We start from the raw sequence: 14650 nt of genomic DNA on the forward strand, positions 1-14650 counted from the left end.
ACCAAAGAGGCATTAAATAACATCGAGTGCCTGGAAGAGCTGGACAGTGAACCAACTTTAGCAGAAATAAAAGCGGCCTTGGATTCCCTCGCATCTGGCAAGGCATCTGGGAAGGATAACATCCCTGTTAAAGTGCTGAAGTGCTGTAAAGAGATCATCACCACCGAGCTGTATGAAGTCTTGTCTTTGCTGGAGGGAAGGCGGAGTACCACAGGACATGAAGGATGCGAACATTGTCACATTGTGTAAGAATAAAGGAGACAGGGCCGACTGCAATAACTACCGTGGCATCTCTCTTCTCAATGTTGTAGGGAAGCTGCTTGCCCATGTTGTGCTGAAGAGGCTCCAGGCGCTTGCAGACAGAGTCTATCCAGAATCACAGTGTGGATTTTGAGCTAATAGATCCACCATTGACATGGTATTCTCCCTCAGACAGCTGCAGGAGAAATGCAGGGAACAACAACAGCCACTCTTTGTGGCCTTCATAGATCTCACAAAGGCCTTTGATTTGGTTAGCAGGGATGGCCTTTTTAAAATACTTCCCAAGATTGGATGTCCACCTCGACTCCTTAACATCATCAGGTCCTTTCATGAGGGAATGAATGGCACTGTAGTTTTTGATGGCTCAACATCAGATCCTTTTGAGTGAAACAGTGCTGTGTCCTTGTACCAACCGTTTTTGGGATCTTTTTTGCTGTCATGCTGAAGCACGCCTTTGGAACTGCAACAGAAGGTTATCTCCGGACTAGATCAGACGGAAAGCTCTTTAATCTCTCTACACTGAGAGCGAGGACCAAAGTCCAGCTGAAGTACATACGGGACTTCCTCTTTGCAGACGATGCAGCCATTGTTGCCCACTCTGCTGAAGACCTCCAACAACTCATGAATCACTTTAGCAAGGCCTGTCAAGATTTTGGACTAACAATCAGCCTGAAGAAAACACAAGTCATGGGCCATGGCGTGGACTCACCTCCCTCTATTACCATCTCCACGCAAGAATTGGAGGTTGTTCATGACTTTTTGTACCTTGGCTCAACAATCTCTGACACTCTCTCCCTAGATGTCGAGCTGGATAAGCGCATTGGCAAAGCAGCTACCATGTTCTCTAGACTCACAAAGAGAGTGTGGCTCAAGAAGAAGCTGACGACATATACCAAGATCCAGGTCTATAGAGCCTGCGTCCTCAGCACACTCCTGTACTGCAGTGAGTCCTGGACCGTTTATGCACAACAGGAGAGGAAGCTGAACACCTTCCATATGTGTTGCCTCAGATGCATTTTTGGTATTAACTGGCAGGACAAAGTTCCAAATACAGTAGTCCTAAAACGAGCCGGAATTTTTAGCATGTATACATTACTGAAACAGCAACGTCTACATTGGCTTGGGCATGTCGTGAGAATGGCTGATGGTCGGATTCCAAAAGATCTCCTGTATGGAAAATTAGTGCATGGAAATCACACCAGAGGGAGACCACAGCTGCAATACAGGGATATCTGCAAGCGGGATCTGAAGGCCTTAGGAATGGACCTCAACAGATGGGAAACCCTGACATCTAAACCATTTCAGTTACGGACAGCAACTGGGTAGACCCTGCCTGTCCTAAAACTGTGGTTTTTCAAAGCCTCCTTCGAACATGTTCCAGCCTAACCAACAATTTCAATTTTGCGGAACATATGCATGCAGGCACACCCCTCTCTCCCTTTCTCTCCCTTTCTCGCTCTGTGCAGGGACATTCTGCAAATATAAACAGCTTGCAAGCACCATACACATCTGCCTACAGGCGCATCTGGTTTCATTCAAAACTAGATAGATCAGATGAAAGGGGAGCTGGAGGTGCCGATGGCTCTGCTATCTGAAAACATGGCCAGAGGCTGTCCTTCTTGGTTAGTTTCAGGCCAGAAAAAGATCCCCTCCCACTAATCAGACCTGAAATCATGTTAATGTTACAGAAAGGTGACTGAGGCTGTTTTTCCAAGTTGGTGAAATCAGACCTCCAAGGACTCCCATGCTTAAATCCTGAAGACCAATCACCTAACAAAGCAAACTGGCTTGATATAAGGAAGCCTTCTAGGTTCCTTTGAGTTTGGATGTGGCAGGAGTTGACATAGATATTTGTATCAGCAACTCTTCAAAGTATCTTGGAAATGGGCAACTTCCAGAAGTGTAGCTTTATTCTACCCAAACTAAGGCCGTTTGATGGACATTAGGTGGGATGCAATATTTAGCAAATAGCAAAGAGTACCATGGCACCTTAAAGTCTAGCAAATTTAGTGTGGCATAGGGCACAAACTTAAATATAGAAAGAAAAGACACAGAATGGTACAGTCACCTGTTCAGACTTTCCACCTGGATAAAAGCACAATTATTATGTCAAAAATGGTGACTAGTGTATCCAAGTGAAGCTGTGTTATCTTCGGCAGCAGCAGATGTGGGAGAGGAAATATCCACCTACCCTTTGCTTTCTCTGGTAGGTAAAGGACTGTGACAGAGTGTACTTCCTATCGTGCTGCTTGCCTTGACTGCAGACTGAGGCAGAATGTTTTAAATGTCTTTTTAAATTCTTTGCACAATTGGGCAATTGTGGGTTTCCAGATATTTCTTAATTCCAAGGCCCATGATCCCCCAACATTAGCTTTGTTAGGACTGGAGTTATAAGCCCACAACACTGTTCACAAACACAGTTTATCTTGTCTGTTGATAGACTACATTGGGCATGCAAAGCTGAAGCCCAAACCTTTAAGACATGTGCTATTATTTTAGTGTGGGCTTCTGTGGATCTCCTCCTTCAGACACATACTGGAGACTGACATCCACAAAAGCTTGCACTGAAATAACAGTGCATGTCTTAAAGGTGCCACAGTACTTTTAACTTTAGGTTTGGTTCTGGGATTTTCCTGAAAGAGACTAACACTTTTACCTCTCTGAAAAGCAAGCATCCGATGTAATTTCCAGTCCCTCCACCTGGAGCCCTAGAGGCACTGCCACATTTCACACAGAAGGTGCCAAGTAGAGGGAATTGGCAAAGACTCTTGGGCCCCAGAGGCACAAGCCAAGATAGGGCAGAACCCATCTTCCAGGTTCAAATGCAGACTGAACTGACAACTGCATCTTACTTCAACTCTGGTAACTTCAACTCTGTTAATAGGTCTCAAGCAATGGTGTTCTCCTTTAGACCAAAGAGCTGGAGATGCATGGAGTGGGGGAGGACAAGCTCTGTGGCCTATTGCCTACCACTGAATATCTATCCAGTCACTAAGAGTACCAGAGCACAGAGTGCTACTCCTGTCCTCTGAAGATGCTGGATGGCCACAGAGACTGGTGAAATGTTAGGAAGAACAACCTTCAGAACACGGCCAAAGAGCCCGAAAAACCCACAAGAACCATTAGATCCCGGCCGTGAAAGCCTTCGTGAATACAGGAGAGAAGAACTTATGGACCACAGGAGGATCACCCAAGGATGCTGCTCTACCCTGCCTCCAGCATCTACTACCTGAAGCATGGTTGCCTCGTGCTCCAGACCAGCCCTGCTAAGTAGTGCATGAGCTAAGTCACTTGTTTCCATAAATTTCTCATTATGTTGTGCTCTTTGAAGGGAGTGTAGAAAGAAGTTTTAAATTATGTTGAGGCAACAGAGAAGATGGGTTATGTTTCAGCTGCTGTCAGGATAATACTATCCCAGATTGAGATTCAAGTAACTGTTTCCTTCTTTTCAGCTGCTATTCACAGTCCTTAGAACTGTTTTTAAAGTACAATGTTCTGGGATCCTTCATACTTCTCAAAAATTAATGGTCTCCAATATTTTTAATATAAGAAGGCATGGAAAGTGTGTACCTCTTGAAAAAGATAATTATTTTATTCCTCCTATTCATTTCTTTATTGCTAGTCATCTCTGCACTTTTAAGAGTTGCATAAAACCCACAACATTCCACAGGTGAATTTTTCCAACATTTCTAATGCCATGAAGATGCCCTTCTGCTGAATTCTCAGAATGATTCCCATAATCCTCCAACTAGCATGGCTAGGAGAGACTGAGAATTATAACCTATAGAAGTCCATTTTCCAAACTCCATGGATTTCTATTATGCAGTTGTTAAATACAGACTTTTCCTCCTGCACAAGATCTACCTTCCTACAAGATAGATCAGGAAGGTTTTTAAGTATTATTCTTAAAAGCCTTTCTGATTTAGCTTGTGGGGAGGTAGACTTGCATTTCAAGACTTACTTTTTAGCAACCTACAGAGACTTTGTTTTTCTAAAACTTAGACTCTTAAATCAGAATTTTAATTAGAGCTGCAGTCCTAAGCATACTTACCGGAATCTAAATCTTATCAGTGTAACCTACTTCTGGGCCTATACATTTAAGGAGAGGTATTTCTGTTCAGGAACACTGAATATGTAAGACACAGCTTGAAGCCATAGAATCCCCTTCACCTTTCTTAATCCATTCTACTAGGGCAGGATCCTCTACTATTGCTATCTATTAAGTAATCCTCACTTTGGGGTAGTCTACTGATTGCTCTTTCGATGCAGAACACCCATTGTCCCCCATCACTGGCCCTGCTGGCCAGAACTGATAGGATCTGCCATTCAGCACATTTTCTATCCCTCCATTTTCCAAAACATATGTGGTGAGGGGTTTCCATTCTTTATTTTATTTTATTTTATTTTTGTTGTGAGGGAACATTCAGTTTTGACTTGTCTCCTTCAAGATTTCTTGCTTATTCTCTTCCAGGGAGTATGAAAGATGGAAGGAAGACATGGATGGAAAAACGAAAGCAGGGGAGGTTTCAAGAAAGTCAGGGAGGAAGAACAATCCAGCAGAAATTCACTGGGCAGATTACAAAAACGGACGCATGCCCACTTTTTGTGATCACTGAAAGAGAGAGGCAAGCCACCACACATTTTGTGATAGCCTTTAGTCAGTTGCAAAAACAGAATATAAAAATTCAGTTCCTAGAAAAATGACTCATTAGCCATTTTGACATCCTGTACCATTACTTGAGATACCAGTAAGGGTATCTGGAAAACCAGAACTGACTTGATAGCAGGTAATTACTTTAAAGGGAAGTTAATTTAAATGGATGGGTCAGTGGTTTCTGGCTAGGGAGCCAGAGCTTGAGAGGTTGATTCCCCATTGTGTCACCTGGGGGAAGAGCCAGCCTCTGTGGCCTTGGGCAAGCTGCACAGTCCCAGGAAACCCCTGCAGAAGGGAATGATAAATCACCTCTGAGTATTTTTTACTTGGAAAACCCTGAAAAGGGTTGCCATAAGCCAGAATTGACTTGATGGCATATGATTTTTGTTATTAATTAAAAGGAGAAAGCCAGTGAAGTGGACCAAGGACTGAGTCAGAAGATATGGGTTCAAATTTGTGTTCAACCATGGAAACTCACACCTTGAAAACCTACCTATAGGACTGCTAAAATCAGTTGTGGCTTGATGGCACTTTACATAACAAATGGAAAGGAGGTTGCAAATGTATATTTCAAACCAATGTTCAAACATTGCTCAAACGGGTAAATAAACTTCAATCCTAGGAACATTCTTAGGAGAAAGTAGCATTGAAAGGAATGGGACTTACTGATGAGTAAATATTCACAGGCTTCAGATGCAAGTCACTTTGCTTTCTCCCCCACTTCCCCTTTTAAACGGTCAGGCTGCACAATTTCTACTGCTCAATTAACCTTGCAAACCAATAGTGGCACCCAGTGGTTGGAAGGGTTAATAAAAAAAACAAATTACCTTGGTCTTTCTGGAGTTGCTGTTGTAAAAATTATAAAAGTCAATAAATAAAATTAATCATGCTTTTTTCCATATTTGAAATTGAGCTATAATCACTCTTAAACAATTAATTGATTTTCCTCAGTATACAATATAATTTTGAGCCTATAAACATAAATATGCTTTCAGATAATTGTTGCTATATGCTAAGCCATTTATTTTGCAAGCCTATGTATGTTTGCTAACAGCTAATTTCCATTATGCTCCATGGCACTTACTCCCAAGGAACTGTAAATACTGTACAAATACAGCTATGGTTCATTAAAGCAGTAACGAAGACTGCCATACCATTTGCCATTGCATATCACTGACGAAAGTCTTGGATTCAGCATACATGAAATAAATTTACAAAAATCTCTGTGCGAGGTTGTACATGGAAGAGCTGAGCTTGGAATGTCACTTTGAAACAATTAATTACCATTATATTCCAGGGACGTGGTGGCGCTGTGGGCTAAACCGCAGAAGCCTGTGCTGCAGGGTCAGAAGACCAGCAGTCGTAAGATCGAATCCACGAGACGGAGTGAGCTCCCGTCGCTTGTCCCAGCTCCCGCCGACCTAGCGGTTCGAAAGCATGCAAATGCAAGTAGATAAATAGGGACCACCTCGGTGGGAAGGTAATAGTGTTCCATGTCTAAGTCGCACTGGCCATGTGACCAGGGAAGATTGTCTTTGGACAAAACGCTGGCTCTATGGCTTGGAAATGGGGATGAGCACCGCCCCCTAGAGTCGAACACGACTGGACAAAAATTGTCAAGGGGAACCTTTACTTTTACCTATATTCCACAGTCAAAAGAAACAATTAGCTACTGTTTTTGTTAGCATTGTAAAAAGCAATTCTGTACCTTTGTGATATTCAAAAGAGGTAATTTTAGCTACTTCTATAAAACAGAACTCAAAAGCTACAGAATGTTGGCCTGTGGTACAAAATACTCCATGGAACAAGGCCATGAGTAACTATGAAAATAACTAAAATCAATACACTTCACAAAACGAATGAAGTTATCCCTACATCAAGTACATTAGTAATGCAGTGTAAGTTAGTTACGCCTTGTTGCTGGAAAAAATGAATGAATTACAGTGGTGCCCCGCATAACGACGTTAATCCGTTCCAGGATTAACGTCGCTAATCGGATTCGTCGCTATGCAGGGGGGAAAACCCATAGGAACGCATTAAACTCCGTTTAATGCGTTCCTATGGGGTGACAACTCACTGCTATGCGAAGCTTCTCCCATCCGGCCGCCATTTTCGCCACCCGGTAAGCGAGGGCAGGGCGCGAAAATGGAGTGGGTGGCCATTTTTTTCTTCCAGCGGCCATTTTGGAACTGCCAATCAGCTGTTTTTAGAACATCGCAATGCGAAGATCGCTAAGCGAAACGCTTACTGATCATCGCAATGCGATGTTTTGCCATTCAAAACGTTGCAATGCGATCGCATTAGCGATCGCAACAAACGTGTCGCTATGTGGATTCTTCGTTAACCGGTGCGCTCGTTAAGCAAGGCACCACTGTATAAGTAACATTATCTATAACTCAACGGTTCCAAAGTCTGTGGGAAATGACAGCAGCCTGGTAACTGCATGCTTACTCCATGTTGTCTTTGTAATGAATAGTATAAATGTAAGGACCTAAGAACTTGTGTTCACAATCTATGTGTTTTTATTTTCCTGTGTGTAACACCCACTAGTGGACACCTTAGATTTCCTTGTGATTAATATAATCACTCTGCTTTTATTTTTAAGCTTGCCTTTATTGTTCGTTAGATGTACAGATTCCCACTGTGGTTCCCAGTTCGGTGTAATAAATGGAGTGACAGACTAGGACTCTGAAGAACAAGGTTTGAATCCCCACTTGGCCATGGAAACTCATGGGGATGCGTGGAACTGTTGAAACCACTCCTTAAATATCTCACTTACCTTGAAAGTCCTATTACGGTTGCTATAAGTTGGTTCCAACTTTGCAGCAAGAACAGAGAGAGAGAGAGAGCTGTGTTCAGGATTTCTCTGATAACGTATAATAATCCTTTGTGCAACAGATGCTTCATTTGAGCAGATATATCAAGGACTGCATCAGGATTGACTTTAATTTGCTCCCTCATATACAAAAGGAAAGAACTCCATAAAAAAATGAGGAGCAATGCCTTGGTTTGCATAATATGTAGAGTAGTCCCATAAAATCACTGGGACCATAGTAAGTCATGACTTAAGTTCCATTGCTTTACATGGGAACACTCCAAATAGAACTATGTTTGGCTACTTGAGTATGCTTGCACTGTCTTAGACTGGTTCAGTGATTACAAAGTACTGTTTTTTGTTGTTGTTTAGTCGTTTAGTCGTGTCCGACTCTTCATGACCCCATGGTGTTGTTGGAAAAGAGTGTTTGTGAAGACCAGCTTGTTCTCTTGACAAAACTCTATTAACCTTTGCCCTGCTTCGTTTTGAACTCCAAGGCCAAACTTCCCTGTTGTTCCTTTTATCTCTTGACTCCCTACTTTAGCATTCCAATCTTCTATAATAAGAAGAACATTTTTCTTTGGTGTCAGTTCTAGAAGGTGTTGTAAGTCTTCATATAATTGGTCAGTTTCAGTCTCCTCAGCATTGGCGGTTGGTGCATAAACTTGGATTACTGTGGTGTTGAAAGGTTTGCCTTGGATTCGTATTGAAATCATTCTATCATTTTGAGATTATATCCCATTACAGCTTTTCCCACTCTTGTTTCTGTCCATGGGGTATTCTTGGCAAAGATACTAGAGTGGCTTGCCAATTCCTACTCAGAACTCTCCACTATGACCTGTCCGCCTTGGGTGTCCCTGCACAGCATAGCCCCTTTGCTATGACAAGGCAGCAATCCATGAACGGGACTGGGTTTTAGCATGGTAAATTAAGCCTAAAATTCCAAAATCCATACAGAAGTGATTGAGATCTTCATTAAACCAAACCAGAAGGCATACAAAGTGTGGAAGCTTTTGAGAATATGATCTTTTCACCTGTCTGGATGTTAAAGGTAAACAGTGGAAAGGATATGGGGGTAGGGAAAGCCTCCGTCTTTGTTTCTTATTTTCTGTATAGTTTTTCGGGATATAATGGAGGAGGCATGGTGCAGTCAAAGAAGCAGGTCTCATCAAATACAGGGGCATTAGATTTGACCTGGAGGCAGTCCATAGAGTTACTAATAGCTGGGGAATCAGAAGCTTTTAGAAGCAAAAAAGCTATGAATGCTGTGTTGGCACAAAACAAGAAAGTGTGTTGTTTGTACTAACATGGCCATTTCTCTTTTGCTTGTGATTTTCTTGATATCTAATTAGCTGTTTAGCAGTGGGACACACAGTGGAGGCATTTATGACATCCGGAGATTTTACATCATTGAAGAAAATAGGCAATTTGACTTCCTTTGTCTAATTCCTCATTTCAAATGAACTCCAGCCTTGAAAATGTAAAAACTAAAAGGTGGCTTTGTTGTTTTCCACTGACCAAAAGGCCTGTGCGCCCAAACAGAATGGATGCAGCTTTGAAATCACTGTGGAGACTTAGGACATAATGGCCGAAATCCTGTTGTTTGGTATACTAAGTTGCAACTAGAGTGGGCCCATTGAATCAAAAGCACCTATGGAGGAATTGAGTCACCAAGTCCCCACTGATTCAATAGCTGGAATTTTTAGCATGTATACATTACTGAAAGAGCGACGTCTACTGGATAAGCACATTGGAAAAGCAGCTACAGTACCATGTTCTCTAGACTCACAAAGAGAGTGTGGCTCAATAAGAAGCTGACAATATATACCAAGACCCAGGTCTATAGAGCCTGTGTCCTCAGCACACTCCTGTACTGCAGTGAGTCCCGGACCCTTTATGCACAACAGGAGAGGAAGCTGAACACCTTCCATATGCGTTGCCTCAGACGCATTTTTGGTATCAACTGGCAGGACAAAGTTCCAAATACAGTAGTCCTAGAACGAGCTGGAATTTCTAGCATGTATACATTACTGAAACAGCAACGTCTACATTGGCTTGGGCATGTCGTGAAAATGGCTGATGGTCGGATTCCAAAAGATCTCCTGTATGGAGAATTAGTGCAGGGAAATCCCCCCAGAGGGAGAACACAGCTGCGATACAAGGATATCTGCAAGCGGGATCTGAAGGCCTTAGGAATGGACCTCAACAGATGGGAAACCTTGACATCTGAGCACTTTCAGCCTGGAGGCAGGCGGTGCATCATGGCCTCTCCCAATTTGAAGAGACCCTTGTCAAGCAGGCTGAGGCAAAGAGGCAGTCCCGGAAGCATCAAAATCAGGGAGCTGGACAGGGGACAGTTTGTAGTTGTCTTGAGTGTGGAAGGGATTGTCACTCTCTAATTGGCCTTCTCAGCCACACTTGATGCTGTTCCAAATCCTCCATGCAGAGCACGTTACTGTAGTCTCTCAAGATTGAAGGATGCATAACTTTAAGCAACGGGATTTCAGCCATTGTTCTGTAAGGCCAACACAGGAGAATGGGAGAGAAACTTTCATACAGATACTCTCTCACTAAGGATATTTCTGAGCTGTATAAGTTTTGTAGAATACCATCCTCCTAAGAACTATGGGAAATGTAGTCTAGTGGGAGCACTGCAATGTTTTGTTAGGGATCCTTTGCATCCATGCCAAGACATTTTGCTACCAGGAGTCTAGGTTAAATGGTATCCCTTTCCTCCTGCTTTTAAAAGATTTAGTTTCCACCTTTATCTGTTTCTCTCTCCCAAGCTACCTGAAATGGGCTTATTAAGCCCACAGCACAGCAAGGATGATACCCAATGTGATGCAGTGTACATGGACTGGGACTCTGGAGAACAGGTTCAAATCCCCACACAGCTGTGGAAGCTCTCTGGCAGTATGGAACTGGTAAAGGTAAAGGTTCCCCTTGATAATTTGTCCAGTTGTGTCCGACTCTAGGGGCGGTGCTTATCTCCGTTTCCAACCCATAGACCTAGCATTTTGTCTGAAGACAATCTTCCGTTTTCACATGGCCAGCGTGACTAGACACGCAACACCGTTACCTTCCCATCATGGTGGTATCTATTTATCTACTCGCATTTTGCATTTTGCATGCTTTCGAACCACTAGGTTGGCAGGAGCTGGGACAAGCAACGGGGGCTCACTCTGATGTGTGGATTCGATCTTATGACTCCAGGTCTTCTGACCTTGCAGCACAGAGGCTTCTGCGGTTTAACCCGCAGCACCACCAAGTCCCTACTGGAACTGGTAAATCCACTCCTTAAATATCTTACTTACCTTGAAAGCCCTGTGTGGGTCACAATAAGTCACTTTGGAGTTGACAGCACATAACAACAACAAACAACAAGATTCATCTTGCCTAGCACTTCCTTCAAAAATTATTCTTCTCAAAATCTCTGGGAGAACAACTAAACATTAAACTCTGGTCCGCCCCATTACCTTTTTCTGCTTGGAGTTAAAAGAAGCAGAAGCAGCTTCCTACCTCCAAGTCAAGATGCTTTTCTGGCACCCAAAAATGTACACATGATTTGGTAACAAAGGCAGAAAAATCCCCCAGATGTACCTTGTCTTTGCTGACAATAAATACTGTGTTTTCCCAAAAATAAGACAGGTTCTTATATTAATTTTTGCTCCAAAAATGCAGTAGGGCTTATTTTCAGGGGATGATTTATTTATTTTTTCATGTACAACCATCTACATTTATTCAAATACAGTTCTGTCATCTTCTTCTGGTTGCTGCACAATGGTGGAAGGCGGGGTTTCACTTAAACTAGGGCTTATTTTTGGGTAGAGCTTATATTACGAGCATCCTGAAAAATCATACTAGGGCTTATTTTCAGGTTAGGTCTTATTTTCGGGAAAACAGGGTATCCAAGAGCAGATAAGCAACAATTTGCCTCCTAATACAACTTCCTAATTTTAATTTGTTTGCTACCAACTCTAGAATGCATATTTTTATAATGTGCAATTTTAAACAAAATTTACAACTTACTTCTGGACTAAAATTAGGGAAGGAGAGGGTGTCCATAGAGAAGAGTCTCATTCTCTTCATATTCAGCACTCAGCCGCCGCCACCACCCTTTGGAAAAGCTTGTTTGGGTCTTTTAAGAGCTCTGGAGAACATTAAACTGGCAATTGCAACTTCAAGATGACTTGGGAGGACATGATTGCCCAATGTTAGACCAACATAATTTTTGCAATCGGGCGAAGTGGTTTTCCCATTCACAGGCCATGCAATTCTCACTCCTGACTTATGCAATGGGTTGCATTAGATTATTACCTCATAATTAATTGGCAAGGGTTTAGTAATTTTCAAAATGCAAATCTTCAAATTCTGAAGTATTTCGGTTTGTGCAACATTTCATTTTTCATCTGTATCACACAAAGGCAAAGAGAGCATGAGAAAGCAATCAGTGGCTGGTAGGTATTGACTGGCATCCTGTGAATCTAGGCTTCAAGTGAGATTTTGATCAGATTTCATAAATCCAATAATCGAGCCTTTTAGTGAGATTGAGCAATATCCAAAAGCCAGCCTTCTTCCCAGCAGTAGTCCTATTCTTCATTTTCAGTCCTATGTGGGGTCTGCTCTGTCAGTGACTAAAGTACAAAGAGGAGTGCCATTTTGTTTTTCTCTCAGAAGTAAGGAACCAAAGCTGTGTCAGGACTTCCTGACAAAGGTGAAACCACTGTGCTGTTTTATTTTCTCTGTAAGAAAATAAAGATGTTTTGACTGGGATAGAGATGTCCAGTGCTTTAGTGCTTCAAGGATTCATGAGGCTGAAGGCCCATGACTTTCTGAGTGGCAGAGATTATGACATCATTCAACAAGCCCCTTGTATTGGTTTTCCTTCTCTTTCCATGAAGAGAAAAATTATTGCCCCAGGAACAGTACATTTTTGCAGGCTACCTCTTGTAATTGAGGGCAGTTTGATCATGAATGTGCAATTAAGAGCCATTCACTTTTAAACAAGGCCTGTTCCCTTGTTTTGTGTGTGTGTGTTTGTGTGTGGAGGGACGTGGTGGCGCTGTGGGCTAAACCGCAGAAGCCTGTGCTGCAGGGTCAGAAGATCCGGCAGTTGTAAGATCGAATCCACGCAACGGAATGAGCACCCGTCGCTTGTCCCAGCTCCCGCCAACCTAGCGGTTCGAAAGCATGCAAATGCGAGTAGATAAATAGGGACCACCTCGGTGGGAAGGTAAACAGCGTTCCGTGTCTAAATCACACTGGCCATGTAACCACGGAAAGATTGTCTTCGGACAAACGCTGGCTCTATGGCTTGAAGAGCGGGATGAGCGCCGCCCCCTAGAGTCGGACACGACTGGACAAAAATTGTCAAGGGGAACCTTTACTTTTACCTATATTCCACAGTCAAAAGAAACAATTAGCTACTGTTTTTGTTACCTTTACCTTTGTGTGTGTGTGCATGTGTGTGTGTGCGCGTGTGTGTGTGTGTGTGTTTGTGTGTGTGTGTGTGTGTGTGTGTGTGTGTGTGTGTGTGAGAGAGAGAGAGATGGACTAATTCACCTGCCTACATATTTGGGCTCCCCTTATGGGGGAGGACTGTCTGCAAGGACTGTTGTGACGAGCATCTTGTGCTTCTGAATCACTATATCATTGGGAGTGTCGAAAGTTTTGTCCTCGTTTAGCAGCCTGCTACTCCACAACAATAACTCAGAAGAATTAGATTCACAGAGATTAAATGACAATATCCCAGTGGTACCCAGTGTGGTATATTGGATAAAGCGATGGACTAGAACTCTGGAGAACAGGGTTTGATTCCCCACTCAGCCATGGAAGCTCACTGGAAGAGTACAATACTTACTATGAAAGCCCTGTCGGGTCACTGTAAGTCAATTTCGAGTTGATGGCACATAGTGCACACAAACACCAGTCGTGCACAATTGTAACATTAGCTTCGAATAGAGGTTAGAAACCTATCTTTGGGAGACAATAACACCCCAAATTTCCCAGCCAGCTGCTTTGCTAGTTGGGGGATTGTGGGAACTGAAAACCCAAGAAAAGTAACTTTTCCAACTCTAGTTTTGGAGGGCTGAAACAGTCAGTGATATTTCTTTTAACCTGTGTGGCACAGAACATCAAATATTTCCACTGCTGATTTCCCCCAAACATAGAGCTTAATTTCTAAAAGGAGAGACGCTAGCTCATATCCACATACAGGGTATTTCACTCTTGATCCCAGGAGTATGTGCTGATTTCTTGGTAATGAATGATGAGCACTCTGCAGATGCCCACAGGAACTCTTTTTTTCCCCTCATACTTGATCGAGGAGTGACAATGAAAAAAGGTTTTATGACCAAGCCCCCTTGAGCCCTAATTAAGCTTCTGAATTACATTGGCAATTGAAGAAAATCTTCCTAGGCTCCTGGACAATCATGATGAGAGACAGAAGTGGGTAGGGGTGTGCATGTTCATAAAAGAAATTCTGTGGAACAAAAGATATTTTGCAACTCAGGCAAATACAGCTCAGAGCTCCTGTCCTTGAAAGCTATTTTAAGCTTTTTCTGTTTTGGACTAAGTTTGGTATCTCTGGTGGGACAGAGGCAACAAACAGCAGGCAGCCAGAAAAACAAAAAGAAACACCACCAAACCCCAAATGAAGAACGTCTTTCTGAAGCTGTTGTTTCAAAGTCAGTGTTTTCACACAGACACATAAGGGAATTAGCTTTACTGTCACCTGAGCAGGCTGGATGCAAATGTTACTTGTGGTGGTGACAAAAGAGCTGACCACATGCTAGGCATGTTTCCATCTGGATCAAGAGACTTTCAGGAAAATAAGGTACACTGACTCACTACATGGGATGATTCCATGGCCAAGATTGGCAAAGTTACCATTTAAACATCATGGCTGAGGAATTCTGGGA

This window comes from Pogona vitticeps, chromosome 3, assembly GCF_051106095.1.
Source record: "Pogona vitticeps strain Pit_001003342236 chromosome 3, PviZW2.1, whole genome shotgun sequence".
NCBI lineage: Eukaryota > Metazoa > Chordata > Lepidosauria > Squamata > Agamidae > Pogona > Pogona vitticeps.